This window comes from Lathamus discolor, chromosome 5 (assembly GCF_037157495.1).
Source record: "Lathamus discolor isolate bLatDis1 chromosome 5, bLatDis1.hap1, whole genome shotgun sequence".
In the NCBI taxonomy this organism is placed as follows: Eukaryota; Metazoa; Chordata; class Aves; order Psittaciformes; family Psittacidae; genus Lathamus; species Lathamus discolor.
In genome coordinates this window covers 35,004,447-35,031,199 of record NC_088888.1, presented here as the reverse complement: position 1 = coordinate 35,031,199, position 26,753 = coordinate 35,004,447, and the positions used below count along the sequence as shown (strand labels likewise).

Here is a 26,753-nt window from a genome sequence, read left to right as displayed (position 1 = left end):
TTTCTTGCTTTGCAGGGGTAGACAAAACTCTCTGCAAACCGCTTAATTTTTGCCATACATTTGTTCTGATATCTTGTTTTAAAACATTTTCATCAAAGAGATACTAGAAGGGTTTGAGGGAAGCTGTTAGTTCACAGGGTCGAATTCAGAGGTGAGCTGTGTGTTAACTCTGAAGCTCAGATCTTGACAGAGCTCTTAACAGCCGCTCTCCCTGTGCAGAAGGAGCTCTGCAAACAGGCAGTACTGAACCCTGTACACCTTCCTCACTAATGGCATATGGACCAGCATGAACACAGACCCAGTTAGGACAGGGTTCTGTGAAGAACAAGCTGGTTCTGTCCATTTCATTGCCAAACTCATACAAAACTGTGCCTTTTAGAAAGTTCCCATTTGACACTATTTTACTGGAATACTCTCTCATTTTGAGCCCTCTATGTTTCTGCTTTTGACTTGATGACAGAGCATCAAATGCCAGGAAAAAAAGGGTTATTCTCATAAAATTTCAAACCTCAGAGCAGTGTTTTGGAAATCTTACAAAACATTCTTGTGAGAGTCCTGGCTTGCACAATTCAAGCAGTTATGTTAATTCAATGAATTAAATGTGTTTGTGTCAGCTTAATGTTTGCGAGATAAAAAGAAGAAGGTAGTATGTGTTGGACTTAATGATCTTAAGTGTCTTTTCCAAACTAAATAATTCTATGTGTTTCCCCTGATAAAACTTCGGAGTGATGTTACCTGGCTTTCCAACGGCAATGACTCAGTTCTGGGCTTCTTTCTTTAGAAACTTGGCCCTTTTCAAGGCAAATAGTTTCTCTGGAGCCCTTTACTAAGGGTGAACCTGACCTCAGAACAGCAGAAATCTCAGACCACAACTAAAGAAAACTTACTTTGCTACCTGGACAGCCCCAGACTTCACACTAAAAGTACTTGCCTTACGCACCATTGCATTCAACAAGTGTGGATATGATTTCTCTCCAGCTTAGGGGATAACAGGACCCTCTCAATGCAAGACTTAGTCACTTCTGTACTCCTGTTGAATACCCCTGTACAGAAGATGGGCACAAACATTTAGCAGGGCCTGTTCCAAGAGGACAAGGGATAATGGGTTTAAACTAAAAAAGGGAGATGTAAGCAAGAAATTTTTTATAATGAGGGTGGTGAAACACTGGGACAGGTTGCACAGTGAGGTGGTAGATGTCTCATCCCTGGAGTTAATTGGTACAGCCAATGACTCAAAGGGGGCTAATGTGATTTTCACAGCTGAGCATTTGGCACACTGTGCCAAATTAACATTATAGTCTTCATGTAAGTGGGCTAAAGACCATGCCTGAGTCTCCTCTGGAGTGCTGCAGGCTGTGAAGAATGAGAAGCTCTGACCACAGTCGCTGTGAAGAGCTTAAAGCCTCTGGTAGAGATGAATGTCCTGCAGCAATAAGGGTACACAGTAACATCATATGGAGGTAAGCACTCCCAACAGGCTTGACTACAGTTTTCCTGAAGCAGTGTTGGGGTACGAGTGACTCAGCCACACACTGTTATATGCGTTGCTAATGGCAAACAAAATCATGTGTCTGTACAAAAATAGAGCCCTGTGTAAGCAGCAGTGTTCCTTGAACAGGTTCTCATTGAAATGAGCTGAGAAAACAACCCTTTATTCAGGAGGATAAGAGGGTAGGTGGTGTACTGAAATCCTACTTTTAGTCTTTGGGTAAAAAATAAGTAGGTAAGCTGGGCTACGTAGACCCTTAGTCCAGCAAGTCCATCTTTCAGGGGTTTCACTTGAAGTGAGTTGCAGTTTTTCACTCTCTACCCTAAAATGTTCTCCTTGTGCTTTTGTCAAGCACAGGAGTCAAGCCTACATCACTCTTACAAGACACAGTCATTTCAACACACTTCCCAATAAGGTGTTACTTGCAGTAGGTAGAGAAGCTATTTACAAGATCTTCGCATGCGCTCTCTGCAGCTCTATTTCCATGAGATGAAAGGAAATCTTACTGAGATATCCTGTAGAATTTCCTGTTCCTTTGGCTTGGCAGTGAAGGTCAGTGGTCCCCAGGATGGTGTGCCTCAGGCTGGCCCCATTTCTAGAAGGATGCTGGTGTGAAGGGTGGCCTGAGACACGAGGTCAGACATTGCTCTGCTCCTTCCTTTGCACCTCAGACTCCTCAGGCCTCTCTGGCTACCACCAGGACTCCCTGCTGGGAAAAGCACCATTATGGGTACACAGGATAAAACTTCTCTTCTGTATGTCCACACTTAGAGATTTTTAAGGCAAAATGCAGATTTATTTAAAATTCCACAAGTGCTCCCTGTTCTTTACAGTGTGTGTGCCTGTGCACGTGTGTGCTTGTGTGTATATTCACCTGCACAAATGTTCTGCTTCTTCATAGGCTACGGTTGAAGATATTCACATGCTGAAACTATTAATATCATCTGATCCCATGAGGCAATACGGCTCTCTGAAGATTTCTGCCCAAGTAAGAATGGCTATTTTTTCGATACATTACTTCCAGATAAAAGCAAAACTGGAAAAGAAGGACTTTCCAGGCAAAGATTCACTGTTTGGTACCCAGGCATTTCAGAGGTACTTTTATACATGTAGACTGAAATGTGTAACCTGATGCAAATGAAAGTCTTAGGAATGGAAACTCCAGACACATTGCATACACTGTCTAGGTATTAGTGCTTATTACATACTGAAAGACTGGTAGTAGTAATGATATGGCAAAAGGAGATTACACTGAGATGCAGTGACACAGCATTGGCCCAAAAGGATTTCCAAATATTTCACAGAAAATTTAACAGCTCAGCAAATACTGCACACATAAAAATAGACACTACTGAAAGTCTCTGTTGTCGTCTTCAACTTTGAATTCTCTTCTGTGTGTCTGGCTGACAGCGAGATAAACGCTTCCACCTTTATGCTCCAAATCTCTACTTCATGCAGCTGATTTAAAATGAAATTGTTCCTGTGAAGTACTGAGAGTGATTTGGAGTAATTTTGTTTACTGTGATGGAAAATTAGGAAATAAAACCAGAGTTATTTAATTTAGAAAGTTAGCTATTTTAATGTGCTGATGCAGAATCCTTTTGTGGGCAAAAGACAACAGGCACAGAGATATAGTGGGAGCAACTCTGTAGCCTAGCTTTTCTATGTTTCATATGCTTAGTGATGTGGTAGAAGTGGTTGGGATTTACAGCATTAATGAGAGGCAGGTTAAAGCATGATTAGGTGGTCTCTGTCACGATCATTCAGAAATGAGATGTGGATATAGCCTAAGGACACCCATAGGCCAAGCACTCCTCACTGGGCTGCATTTTGGATCGTGTAATGGAATGATACCTGATTGCCCCAAGAAAAGACCGCTGCATGCTGGAAAAATGACACATCAGACTCAAGACCTTCCTTGCAGACCTGGGAGGAGAGTTTTCATTCAAGTGATTACCCCTCAAACAAGGTACTTGCTGAAACAGATTAGTCTCTAGTGAGGTTAAAAGATACACCTGCTTAGCAACAGGGCAGAACTTGGCCACCTTAATGAAAAATTAAAAGGCAATAGAAGACAGGTTGACCTGATTGACTACTTCCACGTAAATACTCTCATTATGTGCACTAGAAGACAAATATAAAGCAACAGAAGGAGATAAAATGACCTTTTTCAGATGAAGCTTAGAAAAAGATGAGAAATCAGCATGATTATGCAAAGGATACAAGGTATGTCCCAGTGCTAGGTTTCACTACCAGCTGACTGGTTGTATGAAGAGACATGATATGGCAGGCTGAGCAGGCAGGCAAGGATGTTTGCACAGCCTCCAGTTTCACAACATAAGAATGACCATATCAGAGAAGGCCAGACGTCTCTTTTCTCAGCCTCTACTAATCTACACCTTTAAGATTTCCAGATGCAAAGCCACTATTCCTGTGTTCAAGCTCTCAGGTGTGAATATATTCCTACAAGAGGGGGTCTTTAAAAAATATCTGACAGAGTTAAGAGGAATTTGGCCTGTCCTGTGCTCCTAAGCTGAGTGATCATGCTGAAACCCTAGCTGTCTGCTCAGCTCCAAAAGGGAGTAGAATATCTGCACCAACTCTGTACCTTTTCTTTTCCAGGGAGTGTGAGGGTCCATTGAGTGGGGTAAGTTAACAATTGACTAAGCTGCAAACACGCTGGTTGCTTTTGTTGATATAAGCCATTGTGACAGAGGTTTTGGTGTGAAAGTGATTACTGGATGCAGAGCACTCTCATGCCCGGCATTCTTATTGGTGTCTGGGTAAGGCTGGACTTGAGAATCAATTAGTCACTGAACCTGTCCTGAATCACAATTATATTCAGTGACTAATTGTGTGTGCTTTGGTCATCTTTCCTCGCCATTAATGTGTTCCTGCTAATTAAGGACCCTGAGAAGATCTCTTTCAGTCTATTATATGGATGCAGGTGGGAAGGAAGGTGCTTGTGCAGTAGTGAAGGGCGAGGGAGTTAAGGGAGTTTGTAGCACGGCTAATTTTTACCATTTGTTTAATCTGTTACTAAGGGTCATTTGTCAAATTGTGGCTGCTGTTCCTGCCCCTCCTTCTCTTGTTCACAGTAATGAACAGCATGGGAAAAAATTATCCCTCTTCCAAAGGATCAGCAAAGAGGAAGAGTTGATGATAATGGTCCTGAGAAGTGGGGGAGTTGTGCATGGATCACTTCCCAGGACTTAAGGGCTGTCTGCGCACTCTACACCCAGGAAATGAGCTTAATCAACATCTGCTCATAAGGACAGTGAAAAGATCCTCCTCATGATGATGGTGAGACTGGGGTTCTTTGCTGTTTGTTTTCTGAGGCAAGCAGTTGAGCATCAACACCCAAGCAATATGGTGTGTGGCTGTCTCTACAAGACTTTGTCTGAAGTTGGTGGGAGAGTTACTCCTCTAAGGAATGAGGGCTTGGGCCTTGTATTGTTTGATACAAAACCCGAAGCAATATGGTGAGTGGCTGTCTCCACAAGACTTTGTCTGAAGTTGGCAGGAGAGTTACTCCTTCAAGGAATGAGGACTTGAGCCTTGTGTTGTTTGATAAAAAACTGGCTTGCAAGTCAGCCAAGGGACAGAAGCAAGGCAAACAAAGTGACAACATTGCATCAAAACTGTGGATGACATTCTTATGGTAGAAACTTCAAGTGGTGTGGAATGTGGTCTGTGGGACCTTTTCTCTTGGTGAGAAAATGAATGAACTTTACAGCTAGAAGTTTGATGGTAGAGTAAGTGGTGGTGTATGAGATATTTGAGGCTTAGTAGCCTGTCTGGCAGTCTTGAACAAGCTAGAAAACAGCTTTGTAAATTCAATTTGACCAGCACAGTTTAGATCTAATTGTTTTATCAGTGCAAGCAAACAGGTCCATCATTTTGGAAAGAATGGAGTGACATTGCCTGTGGCTGGATAAGGGATATGTCACGTTAAATACCAGTAGTCAAACTTTGCTTTTTACAAGATCTTTCGTGTTTATTAGGTGCGCTTTGAATTGACACAGTAGAAGTTATTGCAGTGTTCTTTATGTATAACAAACCAGTGTATGTGGTTAAAGAGCTTTTACAGTGATAGGCTAAAAGTCAAGTTGGGAAATAGAACAAGCACTTCAGCAATGATGTGGCATCTGGTATAGGAAGTACTCTTCAAAGAGGGGAATTTTTATCAGTGTGCCAGTCAAAGAATCAGAGCTCTCCTATGGTCCTGCAGATCCTTGTAAGGATTGCAGACAGGTGTCCAGTTTAATAATCAACAGTAGTTTCATTAACTAAAGATCAGTTATTTAGCTGTTGGAATGATTGTCTCTCAGTGTGTCTGGCTTTGTGATAACAAAGTGTGCGTGGGGAGGTCTTGACTTTTAATGTACGTGAAATGTGGGGTATTTTTCTTTAAATATCTTCTAAACATAGAAAATAGGGGAGTGTTAACTGATAGAAACACAAAGGGTGACTTTCTGAGCATGCTACTGCAGTTCTCTGGTACCATAAGGGGGACCTAGGTGAGGTTCATTCTATAGTGTTGACTAAATTTTTAGTACCCTGAATTTCCAGGAAAGAAATCTGACTGAGGCACATTGTGCCATCACCCTCCTTGCTTTGCCCTCTTCTGCTGGCCTCATGCTCCTTGTTGATGTAAAATAGGATACAAGGAAGCAGGAGAAAGAGGTTATTCACCCAAATATCAACCTGACATGGAGGTAGTCCCAGGCCTCTCTGCTTAGCCACAGCAATGGGCTGAATCCTCTTATTCCCTTTCAGGAGCTAGTTAAACCGCTTCTTACAAGTGCTTTGGTATTGTGCTTGCATTTCTTCTGTTAGAAAGGTTCTTCCTTCCCTCATTGTTTGGATTATTGGCAACCTGCTTCTACTTTTCATAATTTTATTCATGGACAGTTAGCATTTGTTTGTTCATGTGCCAAGGTTACATATCAGCTTAAATAGCTCTTTTCGCCTCCCTCAGGTTTACTCCTCCTTGATGTATTCACACTCAGCAGTCACATCCCTTGACAGCCATTGTTTTGCCAAGCAAAAAAAGCTTATTTCTTCAGCTCTCCTGTAAAATTAATTTTTTTTGTAAGAATACCAAGTTACAGAGTAACAGTCATAGATAATTGCTTGCTCTTGCAGTCAGAGCTAACCACAGAATTTTCCTGTGCTAAAAAATGAGGTAGAGCACACTTTGGCACATAACCAAGGCAAGCATTCTGAAACACAGAGACTTAAGTTCTTATCTCTAGTAAGGCATGTAGGTAAATGGTCTCATACTAATGTGATGAGCACTTCTACTGCCAATAGACTTCAATGTCTAAATAAATTTCTTAACTAATCTCTTTAAATGCTAAGCATAAGCACCTGCATTGGACAATGTTGCCCTAATTGCTGGTATTTTGTATTGTATCTCATTAAATCCACAATATCTGTTCAGAAGCATTCACGTGTCATTAAAGGTCTTACAGTCCTGGCACCTGTCTGGAGTAAATAAATGTTATTTCTCTCTCTATATGTACTAACTGAAATCAAAGAGGATGTTATCAACTCCTCAGGGTCAGAGGAAGTTGGAGGAATCTGGAGGTCCTTTCCAACCCTAACTATTCTATGATTCTATGAAGGCATGGGCAATGAGCAGCCAAGGATTCAGACCCCTGCCCCTTCTAGTGATCTTACTCTATCCCATGTGAAATTAGAAAAGGAAGATTAGAAAAGGAAGACCAGAAAAGTAGTCAGAATGTTTTGGTAGGTGGTTACTGATTGAGAGGTATGGTGATGAGGTTATATTTAAGATTGCTTTTCCCTTTTTGTTTTCTGTACCTGTTTTATCCAGATAAAACACTTGAATGCTCTGGATATGCTTTGGAGGGTACAGCTTAGTCTTTCTTTGATTTTGTAAGGCTGTACACCAAAGGAACAGGAAATGTCCATCTTTCTTGTCTCATTAGATATTTTGGTTTTCATCATTTTCAGTAATGGGCATTGGACTAGCAGTTCTCTGAGAAAGAAATGACCTTTGTTTCATTTTGCCTGTAAATGACCTACCACAGTCCTTCTTTGTGATTCTTAAGTCTTCCCCTCTATAAATAATATCGGGGTGCAATGTCCTACATCTTCACTCTTGGCTTCTTAACTTCCTTCCTGTCAGTCTATTTCCCTAATCCTTTCTTCCTTTTTAATAATTTTTAATGAGTAAGATCAGAATGGGCTTGCCCTTTGCTTGCTGAAATGCTCTGGCTTCAGCTTCTTCAATCTGCTTTTATATTTTGGATTAATCTATTATGTCAACAGGAACTCCTGAAATTACCCATATTCATTTACTGATTTAGGTATACTGTGAGCGCCCTGCATTCCATTCTGTGAGCACTGGTCTTAGTCTATCAGTCCTGGCTTCTCCAGTTACACAGGCAAAAATGTAAAAAAATCCTGAATTTATTGCAGAGTTTTTAGGTTGTCTTTCAAGTGGCTTCTACTCAAATTTCAGAGAATGCAGCGAAAATCAGGTGCATGTAAACAGAAGATTTCAAGCAATGGCAAGTGGTTAAAACTGGATTAAGAATTACATGTCAGACCTTATTAGTTATAACTGTATAATTTTGCAAAGGTCTGACTTCTTATTTGCTTTGGCTACTACGTCTTGAGATCTGAAACACCTACTCATGGCACAGACTTCCATCTATCCAAAGCTTTTTCTGCAAAACTTCTTTCTCTCCCTGTTAGTCCCCATTTCTCTTCTTAGGAGGCATATTTCATGCCTCCTAAGGAAACATGTCTTCTTCATACCTGGCCATTGTTTACAGCTTTTTGTTGTCTTGACTTGAATGTTGACTTGTTACAGAAGTTAATCATGCAGAAAGACAACATATTGAACTCATTGGTTATAGTTTAATAAGGACCGAAGACCAAATATTCAGCTGAGGTTCCTTGCCCCATTTCTGCTGACTTCCAAGAGACTCCAAAATCTATGCTGAGCTTGTCTGTGTTACTCTTGTATAGAAGAATATTTCACCCACCAGAAATGTTGCAGCATGTAGTGGGACTCGAAGTGCTACTCGGAAATAGATGGCTATGAATTGATCCTGAACATTCAAGGGAGTGGTTAGAGATAAGTGCTTTGGCTTCCCATAGTCTTCCCTACACCCTTGACATGGCAGAGTGATGATGATGCCTGAGCACCGTCTTACCTTCTGGATGCATTGCTCTGCACTGGACCTACCCACACTTCCATCTTCCTTTCCTTATGCCCATATCCTCACCAGTAGGCAAGCAGGCCCTGGGGCCACTGACATGCTGATGGCTAGATCTGTACATGCTTGAGCTGAGAAAGCCAAGATGTGGACTCTGCCAGCTTCTTCCACTCCTTATTTAGAGCAAACCCTCCCAGTATTGCGTATCTCCACAGCAGTATGAGAGCTGGTCAAAGAAAGGTTTGGAAGAGCTGGTAATTATAACTAGAACCTTGACAGAAATTTGAGAAAGCAGTAGAACAAGCTTGAAAGTTAAAGCCACAATAAAGGGGCCTTGGCATAAGACAGGAGGATGTCCACAACCAGTCTGAATGACACACAGTAGGTTTGGGAGTCCTCTGTCAGAGAGTTGTGTGTTTTCAGGCCACATATTTCATTGGCTTCAGTTGTGCTGCTGTTTTATTTGAATTCCAGACTAAGGAACCTAAATCCAAATGCTCACCCAGAAATTTTAATTTGGTTCTTTCATGCATTATCCATGTCATTCACAGGGCAATGGAAAGAATGAAAGGGGAGTTAATAGTCAAGAAATTCATTAAAAGAAAGTAAATAGGAGTCCTAAAGTGTCCGTGACACCCCAGCCTGCCAGGCATTCTTGGGCAATTTGTTTAGAAATATGTCTGCTGCTAATTTAACGGCCTGAACTTTTTCCCCATGCCCTACTTTTTGGAGACTTGAGAAGGTTCACGCATGCAGAGGAAAAGACACATTTACAGCTGTACATAGTTTTCAATCAGATTTTAATGTTTCATGTGCCACTCTGAAGTCTACTTTTAAAAGAAGGGTTTTGTCCCCGTTTGTTTGCCCTCTGACCCATGGAGAGGTCTGACTCACAAACCCTTGCTCCCTATGGTGCATTTCTCAGCAGAAGCAAAGGAGCAGCAGGTTTTCTGGGCCTGGCATTGCTCTGTTCAAATAAAACAAAAGTCCAGTCATGGAATACATAGGAAGCAGGTCAAGCTTTTAATCTTGCCAGAGAGCAGAGGGCTGAGCAAAGCATCTATAAGTCATTAAATCTTCAATTTTCTGCCTTTCCTTGAGGCTTCCTCTCATTCCCCTTGGGACTGCCAGGGAAATCAGACTCCCTTCAAATGCTTCATACACTTGAAGCAGAAAAACTCCTACAGGAAAGGGAAGGGAGCAAACGCCTGGAATAAATCCTCCTCTCAGCCAGGTAAAACTCACTGACAGCCATCAGTTTCACTGCAAGGTGGCTTCTCAGTGTCATGGAAAAAAGCAAGGCAAAGCCACCACCTATGCCAGTGTCACAACTGTGTGCCCCAGCTTGCAAAACCTCCTACAGCAGCCTCCACTTCTCCCTGAGGCGTCTGCCCATCACCTACCCTGTAGTGGCTGTAGCTCTCAGAGACACATCCTAGCAAAATTTATGTACCCTGAGCACTGCAGCACAGCCACACCAGGAGGCAGCTCACCTCCCTGCACATTTACACTTGCTCCCACCCACCACATTAGCCATTTTGGCCATAACAAACAAGAAGGCAGTCCGATGGAGAGTAACCCACTTGCAATATGGTCTTGGAGACTGCTGCTCTGCCTCGACCTGCTAGACCAAGCCTCTCTGCACCCTTGGCCAGCCTCTGCTGCTGTTCATCAGCAATCCCACTGGGGTCAGGTTCAAGAGAGGAAGGAGCTGAGTCACCAATGAAGGAAGAGTGAAAGAAGCCCAAATGATCAAGTAGGCTGGAAACCCTCGTTTGCAGTGCAGAGCTGGTAAGGGGAGTGCTGGTTGCAACAAAGCATTGTTTCCTTCTCCTGCATCTGCCCTAATTAGGAATGGGCTGTACCTCGTAGCTCTTAATCAAAGAGGGTACAGTCTTCTGCCAAGCAACTGCATGATACCAATGGTCTGCTATTAAAACAAAAATACCCTGCATTTTGGAGTGTGCATGTAGAGAGGGAAGACTGCTCTGCTACTGTGCGTGCAGCAGATTTGGCTGGGAGAAAACCCCTTTGGGGGCATTCAGTATTTCATTTTAGGACACAAGTTTCACTTCCTGAGGTCTTTACATTCTCTGGGATCTCCTCTTCCTCTTGCTGCTTTTTGGCAGGTACCAGCTTTGCTTCTGCTTTTTGAGTTCGTTGTCGACTTGGCTTTTAATCCTCCTTTTATTCCTCTGCCTTCTGTAAGGAGACTTCAGTTACACCTTGGACTGCATAAGCAATCCTGTGTTGAGAAATTTGCCTCTCTGTCCTCGTTTGTTCATTTGTATTGTACTCAACATTTCTGCCTGTTCCTTCACCCTCCCATCTGGCCATGCAGAGCCAGAACTGCAGGCATTGAATGCTCTCCTTCACAATACTCCACTTGCCTCTCTCGCTGATGTTAACTTCCCTGTCACCTCCTTTTGCATCTCCACTGTCAGATTTTATTTATCTCTCTCCTGACTTTTCCTCACCCTTGCTTATTGCTGGAAACTGATGAGCATTTTCTTCCTTTCCAACACTTTATTTGTTTTTCTTCCTGTGCTTACTTGCAATGTCCTTTGCCCAGGCATTTATTAACTCTTGCTTTGCTCTTTACTGATTTCTGTTAGCTGCTCTGGAAGGACTTCACACAGACTGCCTCTAACAGCACCATCTCTCCCTTCTTCTCAGACATATCACTCCCCATGTGAATCTCCCTTATTTTCACTGTCACCCAAGGGATAAGGTCAAGTCTCTTTTGCCTCTCTCTTTGAAGCTCCACACAGCTCCCCTTCAGCTGACTTCCTTGCTTTTGCTTTGTCTCATGCCTTGTCCCATTTGAATACCTCAGGGCTGGTTCCTCATGGCTGTCCTGATGTGCATTACATTCTTCAATACCTAATATAATTAAAGAGCCTTCAGAATTAATGTATTCAAATTTCATTTTTGGTCTTAAGGATTGGAAGCTTACCTTCAAAGAGAAGCCTGGTATCCCTGCTTCTTAATACTGCTTCAGGAGAGGGACCTTTAGGGAACATGTACCTATAAGAAAACATAGAACATAGCACAACTTATATTGTAAATGTCAAACATTCAAAACCACAACTTTCCCATATTGGAGGTCCATTCCATATTTGCTTTCCCTCAGACACTGGGTAAGAACATGGTTAAACCTCCACTTTGTACCCACTTTGTGCTGCTAATTATTCTTAAGAGAAACATTGCTGTGCTTCCCATAGCTTCACTCCAGATGCTAGCATAGCCATGTCCATCACCCTCTCAGGGAAAGGGGCCACACTCTGTTACAGCTAACAGTTGCTGTTTCTTAATGGCAAATACTATTCAGCTAAACCAGAAGCCTGAGGAAAAGCAGTTTTAGGTTCACTTCCTAGATAAGAAAGAAAATTCCTTCCTGTTACTGATTCCATAAAGGAGAATGAGCTAACCTGCAGAGGCTGATAAAGTCAGCTCCCTATTTCAGCTCTGGCTGTGGGCTGTGTTAGCACAGAAGACAGGCAGCTAGCAAGGGTTTAATGCAAGAGACACAGAAGAAAGAAAATGATTTGGTTTTTCCACTCCCCTGAGGGCAGCTGTCTTTTTTTTTTTCTCCAGTACCGAGACTGCAGTGATACTCTTCATGTTCCCCCTGCAAAAACTGTAATTCATAACTTGCTGGGTAAGTCACTTGGGAGCAAAAGCATCAAAGATTTCAGGCTTTCCTGGCCAGCCCCAAGGTCTTTTTTATCACTGACCGGTGTTCCCACAGCTATAGATTTTTATCACAAAAGGTGGTGGAGACCATGGTTTGTCTCTCTACTGGCACAGCACGGTGCTCCGCATTGGCTGGGCTTGAGGACCAGGGTGGCTCTTGATGCTTTGTCTATCTGCCTGTGCTGGTGTGTACAGGTTGAAGGTCTGGGTTTGACAAAGAACTATGATATTAACTCATGCCTATACCTGCAAGATCGTGAGCATAAATGTTACTCTGAGCGTCCTCCTGGGTCCCCAAGGGTCTCACATCATACCTGTCTTAGGAAAGCATGCATTCTGCCCCCTTGCTGTCACTGATGCTTGTGTCAGTGTTTGGTTTACTTTGTTTTGAGCTTAATAACTGACAAATCCTGGAGTAGCAGCTGGACCAATTTGCCATGCACCCAGGCAGCAAGGGGGATGCTGCTGAACAGCAGTATGCTGCTGTCAGGGTGATGGCTTGTTTGAAAGGCGATGACAAGTGGTACAAGAGTGGGAAATGTGTTTTCCAGATACCTAGATTTAACCCCTTTCCCTTCTTTTTTTTTCAGGTTTTCTTTCCTCATAGGTAAGCTGTGTACATCAATACACACAAACTCAAATGCAGCGAGTATCCTTGTTCGCCAGCCTTTGCACAGACAAACCCTCAGGTCATTCTTTTTTAAGTACTTTTTTCTTTCACAAAGATGAAGGGAAAACGTTCCCACGTATGGGTTTTTCAGGAAATGGGAAGTGGGTGCCAGCGACCAGGCTGTGACCTGTCAGACCTCGATATCTATGTAACACGATCTCATGGCGCTTGGGAGAAAAAAGGGAAGAGAAGGCTGGCCCTGGGACTGCAAATCACAGGCTGTGATGACAAGAGGGGGCCTAATAAAACTCAGCACCCTTCACTCTTAAATGAAATGACTGTGGAGGGTGAGTGGGGAAAGGATAATTTACTGCCTAGAGATATCCTGGGGTATCACTTTCCTAGAAATGCCTTTCACTGGCCTGTAGAGCTTCAGTGATGGAAAATGTGAACACAGCTTTGAGCAGTTAAGGTCTTTATTTGAATTAATTATAATAGCTATAATAAGATTTAAGCAATGGAGGATGGGGAAAAGAAGGCCTTGGGTTGCCCTGGTCCTGTTTTGTCACATCATCCACCTATTGCCACCCTCCTGAAGGACATTGGTGCTGCCAGAAAGGAAAAGCTGGGATGTTTAAGTGGCTCAGATGACATGGATGGCATAAGTATATGATGCTAAAAAAACATGCCATTGCTCCAGGTCTCCTCTGACTACTCATTTCAGACTTTGTGTTGGGGGAAGCCACAGGAGTGAGTGAATTTTACTGAACAATGCTGCTATTTGTTGGCAAGCTGGTCTGCTTTTGCAGTGACTGTGATCAAAATTAATTGGCTTTAAGATATGTAGCTGCAGGGATGGATACTTGCTAAATGAACTCATTTGATAGCAATGGGTGCAAGGTCCAAGAGCAGCTTGGCATGCCAGGACATGCCAGGGCCAGGAGGTGCTGCTGGCTTGCTCTTGGAGGAGTTGTTTGACCGCTTCCATTTTCATTGTTTCATTTTGTTGGGTTTTGGAGGTTTCTGCTATAATTTTTAAACAAAACCAAACCCACAGTAATCGACAAACTTTGTGAGAAAATCTGCTGATATAGGCAAATGTTGTACTTAGATGTACAGATGTACTGACATCATTTTGTTACTGGAAAAACAAGTTACAAGCCACAAAATTATGAGCCCCCCACAAGACTCTGTGCAAACTTCTTTCTAGCTGAGCTGGAAATGGATGTTTTTTCCAGAGGATTTTGGTAGCTTTACATCTAGAATATTTATAATTAAATATAAGGGAAGATGGAAAATAAAATTAAGAGTTGTTTTGTTTGTTTGATCTTACTAGGCGTTTAAGCTCAATTCTTATTGAATCTTTAGGCACAGATTCTGGTTTGTTTAATCTATCTGTCTGCTTATTATTATATTTCTGGTAGGGTGAGCACCAAAGCATAAATGAAAGATAATGAAATAAACAGAGCCAAGTGTGGCTGTGCCCTAGAGCTGTCCCATCTCAATATAGGAGTCTGTGTTTCATCTCTGCAAAGCAGAGATTGCAGGACTCAGCTGGCACCAATAAAGAGGTATCACACTGGGAGAGAGAGCTGTCGCTCTGCTGGGCTCCCGTCTGCCCCCAGCCCCCAGCTTGGGGGTGAGGGTGGAGAACTGCATCTCTGTGGATCACTTACATCTTGGGTGTATCCAGTAGAAACCCACTCACCGCATCCCATTGAAGTGAAGCCGCAGAGCTTTTTCCATGCCTCAGGAGTAAAAGTCGGCTAGTTTTAGGGCTGTGTTTGGTACAGCAAGCAGGGCAGCTGTTAAAAGCACAACTGGTTTCTAAAGCACCTGTTAAAATCTACCTTCAGGAAGCTACAGCACCACTGCTGCCACTGCTGCTTCCTCTCCCACGTGGTTGCCCCTCTACTCCTCCTCCTCACTCACTTCTGCAGTGCCCTTTGAGCCCATTCCCAGCTCTCCCTGGACCTGCCTTCCAGTCAGCACAAGCCAGGTAGTCCAAATGGTAGGAAATATCTACCTGTACATACATCTCACAGCCGCATGGAAGTAGGATTGCTGCTCACCCGCTCACCCATCCTCTTGTGACAAGTGACACTTGGTTGGGTTGCTTCTGCTTCTTACATGCTTGGCAGTCTCTGCTCCTAGGAAAGCCTGAGGAAGGGGAAAGTAGAGGTGTCCACTGTGCTATGCTGGTCCCTGAGGGCTTCCCTCTGCACTCTTCATGGTTCATAAACCAAGCTGCCTCTGCTTGTATGGCTGTTCACAGCAACTTTACACTGTGCCTAAGCAGATCCAAGTGTAGCTTTCTGTGCACAGTTTAGCCGAGGCAAAGCATTGTGGACTTTTCCTTCAAATCCAGATTGAGGGAAAAGGGTTGAGGACTTTCACACTCTAAAAATATTCATCTCAAACTGAGCCAAAGCTTCCAAAATGACACCTTTGTGGATTTTGTTCTCCACATCAAATATGGATCTTGTGGCTTTTTGTGCTGCTGCAGTCTAAAAATAGTATTTTCTTTCAACTCTATGCACATTAATTCTTAGTATATTTTTTTCCCCACAAAATTCCTGAGAAGCAGCAGCAGCAAAGTGTGTTACATGCATTTCACAAATGGAAAAATGGATGCCGTCTGGTCCGCTATATCCTTGAACCAGCACTATAGTTATCATAATAACTTTCCCATCCCCCATTTAACTTAGTTATATGTAAAGAAAATCCTACTTCTCCCCAAATGAAAAGCACATTAATTTTAGCCAAAAGCCACCCTCACATCTGGTATCCTCCTGATACTAGCAAAAAAAGAACAGAGACATAACTTTTGTCTGCTGTCTTGTATACTAATAGGGGGTATTCAGGGTTAGAGGAATCATGGATATCTAAACAGAGAGAAAGAAGAAAGCAACAAGGTTAAAGAATACATTTTCAGCATACCAAAAAGTAAAAGGCAGTAAGAAACTGACCTGGCAAATGCTTACTCATGGAGTGAATGTGATCAGGGTGGGATGCAGCCTGGAAGAGTCCCCATGAAAGACCAGAGTTTTCTTCAGTGGATCCTGCCCTTGCTGCAATAGATATGTTAAGAGAAAGTATTTCAGTGTAGCTAGCAGTGAGTGAATAGAGATTCCTATTCTCAGAGGGTGAGCACCTAAGTAGGTGCCTAACAGGACTTGACTGAATTATTCAAACATCTCCTAAATCTGTGATATTATACCAGAAATCACACGAGCCCAAGAACTTTTACAAGATCTGAAGCACATCCTGTTTTGGGCTGGGCCTAAAAAAAATACCTGGAAAACAGCCCCTCACACAAGCTTTTTGCTTTCCACTTCTGGCTGTAATCCAAAAGGGTAGCAGCCACTTTATGTCTGAACTAAAAGTAAACTGGACCAAAGCAGAAGTCCTTGGCAGTTTCAGTTTGTGTTGATCAGCTGGGTTGGTGCTGTTGATTTCTGGAACATAAGTTTCTATTTTGTAATATATTAATATGAATCTTCTTTGAAAATTAGCAGGATTCTTCCTGTCTACTATATTATTACCATTAATATTTAGTGTTGAAAGTGTTCTTTGGAAGTGTTGTTATTATTATATTTTTTTAAGCACCTGATCCCATACATTGCATAGGGGAATGTATCTCTTTCTCCTTCTGAATATCTGTGCTCTACAGTGGAAACACCAGAGCTGCTCAGAAATGCAAGGTACCTGCAGCTCTTTTCAAGGGGTGGTATCCAAGTGTTGCCAGGGTGGAGTTAGTATCTAGTTAAACATTAACCCAGGGCTTGGTTCCATCATTTTATAATGTGTAACCTGCTGCAAGTAAATGATAAACTGTTCTGGGTGCAGCCTTGATTGCCAAATACTTATATTTCATGTTACTGTTCAGAGGAAAAGCAAATAACTGTCATTTGAAAACAGGTAAACAGAAAAGATGCTGCATACTGGTTTCTTGCTCTCCTGAAAAGGCAAGAAGACAATCAATCATTGCACTGGAAATTATATTGGCCAGTTCAAGATTTTCTATGTTTTTAAGACAACAGTACAAGGTGAGATAAAGCTATATGCTGTTGTAGGACAGAGCCTGTAAGGCACTGCCTCTCATTCCTTAAATCATACCAATCATTCCCCTTCTCATCCTCCTCCCTGCTTGCCCCCCAGCCCCCAGTGTGAAGCGTTAAAATCTTGAGCACAGAGCATAGAGCTGTCTGTAGCTGGGGCTGGCCAACCCAAAGTGCCAGGCTCCCAAACCCACCACCTATCTCTCCTGCCCACAGAGCAGCTAAGCATGCTGGGTGCTACTGGGCTCCCACACCACACTGCACTGGGAAGATTCCACGCGTGTTCGGACTTGATGCGCTGGTCCATCAAAAGTGCTATGTTATGGTGCACTGTGCTAACTCTGACATCCTACACTCTCACTGAGCTCCTGAATGGGTGAAGGCAGGGGGCAAAGGAAGCCTGGCTTCTGTTTGTCCTCTTGAGTTAAAAAGTGTAATGAGATTCAGGAAAAGGTTAAATACAGACAGAAGGCATTTTGCAGTTATGCTGACCAGGACAGATGCTGCAATAACCATTAATCTCCATGTTCCAGGCTGGAAGCTCATCATGTGCTGAAGTCACTGTCTGGCCTCCCTGAGCGCTGTGGAGGATTGTGCAATCGTCATCCGTGTTCATCATCTGAGGTGAGAGGGGAGGGCGTCACCTTCCTCTGAAGCATCCGGCACCAGCTCCGGTCAGCGGCAGGATGCTGGCTGCAGTGGACATGGATGTGCTCCAGTATGGCAGGCGTTACACACCTTCCTCTGAGTTAAATCAGTAGATGCAGCCAGATGTCACCACCTCTAGCAAGGTTTACCCCTTTCACTTGCACACATGCCACACTTACCAACACACATCACCTTCCCCAGCCCTTGAAAAGTCCCATCTTTAGACAGTTTCTTCCCAACCCGGGGGCTCTATCCTGCTTCCTGCAGTCATCAGTGTGTATTTGTTGCCATTATATCCCATGCATTTATGATCTTCAGTATTCAGAGACTTCAAGATGCAAGGTCAGGCAAGAGGATGTAGCAGCTGCAGAAAATAGTACATGATTCAGCACTGCTGACAGGTGCTTGCTTTGTCACCTAAATCTGAAATTACTTCATCACTCTTTAATATAAAGACGTCTTATGCATTTCATTATTAGTGTTCTTCCTTCTTTTCCTTTGTGTGTGCGTGTGTGTGCACATTTCAGTTGTCCTCTCCCACCCCTGTTCCTCTCTCTACCTCACATCAGTGTACACTGCACACTTCCTCTGTCACTTTTATAAGCTGCCAGAAGGGAAGTGACCTGGTTACACGTCCAGCTCTGCAAGCTGCCTCAGCAATGCTTTTCCTCCTTCTCTGCAGCAGCCCTGGGCAAGCAGAATGTCCTCAGCCTGTCAGCGCATTTGAAGGGTACGGTCTGCACCCTGAAGGTGCAGGGAGGGTATGGTCTGCCCCACAGTTCACCACCACAGTTGACAGAGCTGACATCAGCACTCAGTGACTTGTGACAACCCTGTTACAAAGCATGTAGTCACCGACTTCGGGCAGAAGCCATGGGATAGGGTTATATTATTATTACTACTGATACTGTTGTTATTGCAATAACTATGAGCTGCTGACAGTAGATGCCTCTCTGGAAATAACTCATCAATCATGAGAGCTGCCCACAGGAGGAGCCGCCCGGAGCCCTGATCCGGCAGCACTTACGCAGCAGGATGCCCGTGTTATCAGTGAGGAAATCCACACGCTTGACTCTACGTACGCAAGTGTCCTCACTAGTTCCTGAAGGCAACAAAAAGAGAAAGTTCTACCCATCCTCATTCAGTTTGCTGCAGAAAGATGTTCTTGTTTCTGCCCTTCTAAATAGTGAAAGAATCAGCTTGTCCTCACTGATATTCAAAGTGACCCTCCAGCAGGCCCTCTCAAATGTCATTTTCTTTATTATATCTTTTTTCTACGTTATATCTTTATTTCAGATGCTTTGGGTATATAAATGCTTGCAATAAACTATACTCCTGGATCCTTATGGTTACATGTGAAACCAAAGACTTTAATGTAACAGTTAAGATTTTAGGAGATTTCTTGCCACCACCCTGATATCTTGGATGTTAGAAAAATAAAAGCTTATCCTCCAGTCTGTTCCTTTGAATGATGTGCAGTTTTGTTTCCATGACCAGTCTAGGTCTAACCACCTGATGTTTAATAGAGCATCACTTGGGAAGACTGCCTGATACAGTAAAAATACAATGATCATTCTTTCTGGATTTGTACTTAACCTTTCCACTGTTCTATTTTATTTCCATGCCTTCCAAAATTCTTATCCTTTTTTCCCCAGATTTATAGCATGGAGCTAGGCAAATGCATTTCAGGAAAGTCCAACTTAAGAATTCAGAGATAAAATAGGGAAAGCTGTATGATTATCCTATTTTTATAAGGTACTTGTTCCATGTTAGAAGCAAAGTAGTTCCATATATTGCTTGTTGGTTTATGAGACGCTTGCAGAGGCAGACTCGCTTTGAGCCACTACAAATGGTAGAATACCTCTAAAGTGACAACAGATCCAGAAGGCTTCTGGGACTGGATGCTAAATGGGTAGCATCAGCACAGTGCCACCAGTGAAAGCAGAGACTCTTCACATGGCCTCAGGATTCATTGGAGAAGCTCAACACAGATGGTAAAGTATAAAGCAACCTCATTTCCTCAGGCAAAGGGAAATGCCAATGAAAATTATCTGCCTGTGAGAAGGAAAAAGATAAGAAAGAGGACCGTTTTCTAGAAGCGCATTAAATATTTCACTCCCAAGTAAAATACAGGAATATGAACAGGCATATGTTTATGAAATCGAGTATGGAAATTTCTGCTTAAGACCTGTAGATACAATCTGAACCTGAATGTAGACAGATGGGGTCTTTCTGGGTCAACAGGCTCTGCAGGCCATTGCTGGGGAAAGGATGCTGGAGCATCCCTGATCACTCGTGCAGCTGCATGGATTCAATGCTGTGTATCCATGCACGCACAGAGGTGCCTCACAGCTGGTCAGAATGTTGCATGCCAATCACTGGCTCTGCTGAGAGAAAATCCCACCTCTGCTGGCATAAAGCCCAAGCCAGAGATTTGTTGCTATACTGACTGTTGCCCTAGAATTAACTTCCCTCCCTTCTCCCTGCCCTCTTGGCTAGCATGTCCTCTCAAAAGAGTTGATTTCCCTCAGTGTTCCATTTGGGAGCAAAGCCTTTAGCATCTTCGCAGTGTGGGGTGTGCTGCACATGTTGGTGCTGTGGGGCGTGTGCCCGTCTCTGTGTGACTGTGGGAAGGAAGGAAGACAGAGAAGGTGCTAGCAAGCAAAGAAGGTCTTTTTGTGTTGGGAAGCAGATACACACTATAACTTGAGATGTGTTGAGCTTGCTGTTAACTCCTTTCTAAGAGAGGAGGCTGTCTGCACACATTTGCCTGCTGTGACTTGCTCTTTTGGCCATGGGTTTACAGAGTGACTTTGAAAGGCATACGATCTTTCTATTTCCTGAGCAGGAATGAAGCACAGTACTGCCCACCTGCTTCTCTGCCACTACTAGCTCTTGAATTGAAAGCAGAAAGAAGAAGCAGGGAAACCATCAGGAACCAGGGTGGAAGTGTCCATCTTGGGCCACAGGCCACCACAGACAGCAGCCTGTCCCCCATTCCTGGGCACCATCACTCATGCCTGCCCAAGCCCCTTACTCTGTCCCCCAGAACCACTCTACTTCTGCCTTATTTACAGTCCTTGAGGACAGAGGCTTTGTCCTGTGGTCTGTAATAAAGCTGGGTTTATTGTTCTCTCTCAGTTCTGCATTACAATCTTCTCTGACCCCTTGGCAGCCACAGTCAATTCCCTAGGGGCCTTTGCACATTATATTGGAAGTTTACAAGCCAGTATCATTTTTTTCTTCCTTTTAAACAAGGTAGATGCTATACACTGGCTGCAGACATTGCTATAGTCCTCTCTAAATACCATCAAGTCGTTATTTCCAGCAGTAATGCACATCTAGTTAACCCACATTGATATTGCTTTTTCAGTGTGAAGGCTGTTTTGTGTAGTAAACGTTACAAATGCTGTTGTTACCCTTGATGATTAAATCCATGCACCATTCAGCTCAGCTTTTCCTTTCAGCGGTTTGACTTTCCATGGCTAAGTTTTCCTTTTCTTGGCATTTACGTCCTATCAGTGACTGAGCTCAGTGGGAATGGGAGGTGCTGGCTGACCCATAGCACAAAGCGCTCACTTGGTCTGCAGATTGTCATTATCGAAGTGACTATAAATATCCTTTCGAAGTTTCTCAGTTTGCTGCACCCTATGGTTTCCCTGGTTTGAACATGCAGAGTATATGATCCCATGTTTGAGATGATACTAGAAAAAGTGGACAAGATATATTTTTTAATATATCTATATATATTAGACCCTTTAATTAACATAGGATCTTTTTTGGAGAAGTAATAATGAGACTGACAAACAAGTAGAATTTTTGAGATTGTAAAGAGCTTTATTTAGGGACTTGGATTTCTCCCAACAGGATACTTCCAGCATCCTTTCCCAAGCAACTTCTAATTAATTAAAGTTCCCCACTACAACTAGTTCTGGAGCTGTGCTTAACTTTGGCAGTTGCTAACAAATTCATCTACGTGATTTTCCTTGCTAACAGCAATATTAGCCTTCCGCTGTGGCTGTGCCTGGTACTTTCCACCATCAGCCACCATTTCGATACTTTCCTCACTGAGCTGAGTATGCGGCTCCATGGACACAGTTATGAATGAAGCCTGGCTCCATAGGATCAGAGTGTTTTAGGTGGGAAGACATGTTTGAAGGTCACTACTCCAACTACCTGGGCCAAGCAGGGCTTACTTGAAGGCCAGACCAAGCCCACAGGGCATCTAGCCGAGTTTTGAAACCCTCTGTGGATGGACAGCGCACAGCATCCATGCTTGCAGCTCCGTCTATGAACTGTTTTTCCTGCAGATCTGTTTGTCGTGATTGTTTGAAACTGGTGACTGAGAATGTATCGGTTGCAAACAAAGCTTTCCAAGTGCTTGGGGCCAGGATAAGGCCTTCCTCCCACTGCTACTCTCTCTCTTGCCTTCTCTGAAGCCTGCTGAGGGCTGAGCTCAGGTTTCCATCAAATCACTTATGGGAGTCACATGCTGGGTCTCCATCAGGGTATACACTGTTGTGGATGAAACTTATTGTCACGGTCACCTTTGTTACCTTACCTCTCTGCTAAATTTTGTTCCGGTGGAACAGTGGCTCCACAGTCTACCAAAGGCACACACACATCTGTATGCACACACACAGCAAAAGATTGCTGGCAAGACATCTCGGCATCCTCACTTGCAGCAGCACAGTCCTGTCGACAGGTGAAATAATTTCACTCAGAGCAGCATAGGGATGGTTTGATGCCTGTAGGCCACTGACAAGCAAAACCCCAGGAAGAGTGGGGCAGGGGACACCCCTTGGAGCCCAGCCTGGTCCCTGCTGACGCCAGCAGCACTGCATGCCGTGAAGAGCTGTCTGTTTAGTGCAGCTCCCAGCTTGACCCTGGAAGAGAGGGGAGCAGAATGACATCTTTTCACTCACCTTGCTCACCTGTGCAGGGAAAACACCTGGGTGGAATGGTCTGCCCTTGTCACCAAACCACAGGTAGCAGGTAGGCTGAGCACTGCTGAGGAAAAGAGACATTTTTCTGCTCAGCAGAGCAAAACCAGGGCACAAACTAGCTCTCTGCAAGCAGGGACAGGCACTGAATTCATTGGATAATCTGCTGCAAATTGTTTGCCTAGCTCTATTAATTAATGTTTGTGAAGCACTTGGAGGGTTAAATGCCCTTGAGCCGTCGTTCACCTAAGCTTTGCCCCCAGACTGACATCAATGAAAAATCCCTAATGGAGGTGGTAGCAGCAGCAGCAGCAGTGCTGAATTTCCAAACCCTCCTAAGGCAAGAAAACATTATTTTCCCTTCATTTTATGGTCTGCTGAATCTTCTGTTTTTCTTCTTGTATAGCAGGAATAATGTTCGTGGCCTTGGAGTATTCTTGTGGTACTCCAAATGCCTCAGATTTAATTTGGCATCTTTCACACACAAAAAATTTATTGCCTCGTATACTCCTTCGCTGTGAATATTGTCCCTTCCCCAGTTCTGTGGAGGGGTCCTGGAGCCTAACAATGGTCCCATGGAGTTGTTTCTCAGCTGGTGGGGAGCCCTGCCTTGTGCCTTGGCAGGCAGGGATCACACAAGAAGACAGTCCCTGATGGGGAGAAGAGGTCAGCCCAGACCTTTAACATTGGCCTGAGCTTCAATCACCCATCTCAGAAAACAAATAAGAAAACATAATAAGATGCACGCAGGCTCTTTGTTGCCAAGTCCAAAACCTAACGTATAAGAATAAGCTTTGTGAACAGGGAGGTCTCCACAGTGAAAGGCACTCTAGGGCAGGCAGCAGGGACTGGAATTGTTCTGGCTGATGGTGTTCACTCTCTGGCTGTGGACCAGTAGAATGGCCTGGGGTCAGGTCTTAGTGTTTTGGGTACCAGCTCTCCAAATAGAAAGTGCTTGTATTGTACAAAAACAATAATAAAAGACATCCAGGCTGTTCCAGATGCAGGGGCTCCCGCCTGTCACCCTGATGGACTGAGATTCAGATCCCTGAATTCAATTTCCTTCTGTAGAACAGCTGCAGCAACTTTCTGTCATATGGCACAACAGCGTCTGATATAGGTCACTGATATATAGCTATATCAATTTTGGCACGTACCTGAAGGTACTGCAGGGTTTTCATATTTTAGCTTATTTTCTTATTGTGTGCCTGAAATTAAGGGAGCCACACAACTCTGCAAGTGTTTCGCGTTAGGCAATTCCACTTGGGCAGCTTGCAAAGAGGAATAACTGGGATGATTCTATTTCCAGATTGGGATCAGGTCAGATAACTATCACCTCCCTTCCTCTGCCTGACCTGTGATTCCCACCCCCACCGTGGGTTCTTGCAGTGACAGGCAGTGTCCTTCACATGTTGCTGAGCCATGTGAAACAGCAGGGGAAAGGCTTCCTGCAAGGGACTGGATTTCCATTTCCAGGTGCATTACCCAGCACTGAGGATGCAGTAGGGCACACCACGCCTTGCCTTTCCTAAGCTCCCCGCCCAAGGTCGCTGCTGCCAAACTCTGTGCTCTCATCGGATACGTGAAGGGAAAGCTGGCCTCTTCCTGATCTCCGGCCACATGGACACTAACTGCAACCAGGGACTGTACCTGGAGGTGCAAGCGTTCATCCAGCGTGCAGGGAGCAAAGCCCAGCATCTGTACTGTCCACTGCTGGCTCCAGGCTGGGAGTGAAGGGGGCTATCCCTGCAGAGACCATCCATCTCTGTGGGTCAGGCAGGCCATCTACTGCTGCTGCTGTTCATGTTCGATCTGGGTGAAGAGCAAAGGGTGCACCTGGGAAGCAGTCATGTTAACCAAGACATGTCCTGTCTTGGAGGCAAATTACAGGTGTGCAAGAGTGACAGTAAAATAGTGGCTATGGGTAGTGCTAATGGCCAGTAACCTGTCCAAAAGTCGCTAAAAGGCATCGGTCCCTGTACTGGTGGAAACTTCAGTGGGGGTTTCCATCTCCGTGCAGAGCCTATGCTTTACAGAAGACTCAGGTGAACCATTTCTTGCCTCAAGGGCACCAAGTTCAGCTGTGGACAGGGGCTGTTCTGAGCCTGGGCTGAGGTCTGACCCAGGAGGTACAGTGATATGTGCAGTGGGTGCATCCACACACCACATTTGCTTTGTGTTGTGACTCAGGACATTTGTCACAGGCAGCTGTTGCCAGATGGCTTGTGTTACCACCATGGATCACTGCAGAAGGTTATTTCTGATGGGAGCGTCAGATGAAGACACACCAGAAACAGCATCTCAGAAGCTGATGCAGTCACTCTGCTTCATGGTTCTTCATTTCTATTGCACGAAAAATGCCCCTTCCACCAACTACCTCCTTTAAGGGTCCATCTTCCAGTATCCTCTTTATCCTGTAGCCTTATGCAGTCAGAAATGTGCTTTCCCAACACTTCTGCCTTTTTGCCTTGCTCTGCAGGTCCAGAATTGCCAGCATCAGCTGCGATGCAGAGGTGAAGTACAGCAGTCACTTCAGGGCTGAAGGGGCGCAGCCTGTGATCTGTCAGGCTCAGCAGCAGCAGCAGTGTCACAGCTACATCCCCCCTCTAACCAGGCAGTATTCTCACCTGGGCACCATGGGCACCCAGGCAGAAGCTCCAGCCCTCCTCTTCCCTGAGCAAACACAACTACAAAAGAGAGCAGCCTGAATCTCCTCTCCTCTGCACACAAGGGTGGCGAGTGTGTACGTGTGTGTGGGTTAGCTCAAGGAAGGGATGGATTAATTAGGTGATGATGGGAGAGAGAATACTCTCAGGGCTCTGGGCCTGCCCCCTACCAGATTTTACTGGCATTTTCTGCTCATTTCTATTAGCTCAGTGGGCACAGCTTGTATGCAAACAAGTACAATAAAGCTCAGTTATTGTTTGGTATGATGGGAGCCTGGGATTCTTTCTTTTTTTCACAAGCATTGTTTCTATTTGTCATTAAGGCTCACTTTCTAATCTATCTTTGTAGGAGGTTGGTCTGGTTTGATATTGTCGTTTGCATGCAGCCAGAGCTCTCTGGCCTGACGAGGCATTTAAGGCCAACTGAGGTTTTTTATGTTTTCTCTTTTGGTTTTCTTTTTCTTTTCAGACAAGACAACCAGAAAAGACAGGGGAGAAAAGCGCTTGCAAAGAAAGATAAACATATAATTAGCAAAAGTAAATACATCATTGTTTGATGGTTTTCATGCATGTTACTGTTTCAACTGCTCCTGAATTGTTTCATCCAGATTGTAAAATGTTCATATTTATATGTTACTCAGAAAGAGATGTGATGCCCTGGAGAGGCTAATTCTTGGTTTGCAGATTGTTTACAAGCTGTCAATTGCAATTTGAATATATTTGCAATTCATAAAGCTGATAAATAACGTAAGTCACATAGCATAGTTTCTGCTCCTGAGCTGTAGTACATCCCTGTGTAAGTAACACCAAGGTAGGCAAGCATTTGTCTCCCCATCTGCCTCTCAAATCACACATTTAATGGAGCAAGCAAACATAATACCCAAGAGTACCTCTGGGATCTCGTAATAGTATTCTGCCCTGCCTGACTCCCTGGAAAGCTCTGATCTCATGGCATTGTGTGCGGCCACCTTTTGCTGAGTTCTGTCTCAGTTACAGCTCACACATGAGCAGGACAAGTATTCTGTATGCTTTCTCTATATGGCACCTAGCACGCTGTGGGACAGCCAGCCAGAAAGGGACAAAAGGAAAACTATGCCATAGTGACTGCATGCTTTGCCTGGGTGTGGATGACTGAGAACTCGGGGCGCTCTGGTTCCTTATGCCAGCCATATGGGGGTGACTCTGTTCTCTGCGGGATGATTAATAAATACAATTATCAACACAATACAGTCTGAAAATTGCATTTTACAGTAAAAATGTCAAATCCAGCATTTACTTCTGGCTCCTATTTCTTTTTTCTCCATATTTGAAGTGAATTTTTTCAAGTGCTTTCATAAAAGAAGAGACAATCTCTGAATATTTCTAGGTGATGAGGTAATTTCAAGCAGTATGGCTGCCTTTCATTTCGTTTCTCCCTGGTATAAATTTTGTTTGCTGGAACTGA

At 43.9% G+C, this 26,753-nt stretch overlaps 2 long non-coding RNA genes across 6 annotated transcripts; both read left to right on the top strand.

Annotated features, from left to right (window-relative positions):
• Window positions 1-3,539: 3,539 nt before the first annotated feature.
• On the top strand, window positions 3,540-16,637 carry LOC136015040 (uncharacterized). 5 transcript variants are annotated; one of them, XR_010613049.1, is made up of 5 exons: window positions 3,540-3,938; window positions 4,112-4,136; window positions 4,588-4,792; window positions 12,283-12,346; window positions 12,972-16,637. It is a non-coding gene; the product is annotated as an uncharacterized LOC136015040 (long non-coding RNA). The 5 variants fall into 5 exon arrangements; XR_010613051.1 differs by lacking the exon at window positions 12,283-12,346; XR_010613050.1 differs by lacking the exons at window positions 12,283-12,346; window positions 12,972-16,637 and having other exon boundaries at window positions 3,540-3,715; window positions 3,896-3,938; window positions 4,588-6,940.
• A 6-nt stretch (window positions 16,638-16,643) lies between these two features.
• LOC136015041 (uncharacterized) lies at window positions 16,644-19,053 on the top strand. Its single transcript, XR_010613052.1, has 3 exons — window positions 16,644-17,040; window positions 17,586-17,676; window positions 18,383-19,053. It is a non-coding gene; the product is annotated as an uncharacterized LOC136015041 (long non-coding RNA).
• The last annotated feature ends 7,700 nt before the right edge of the window (window positions 19,054-26,753 follow it).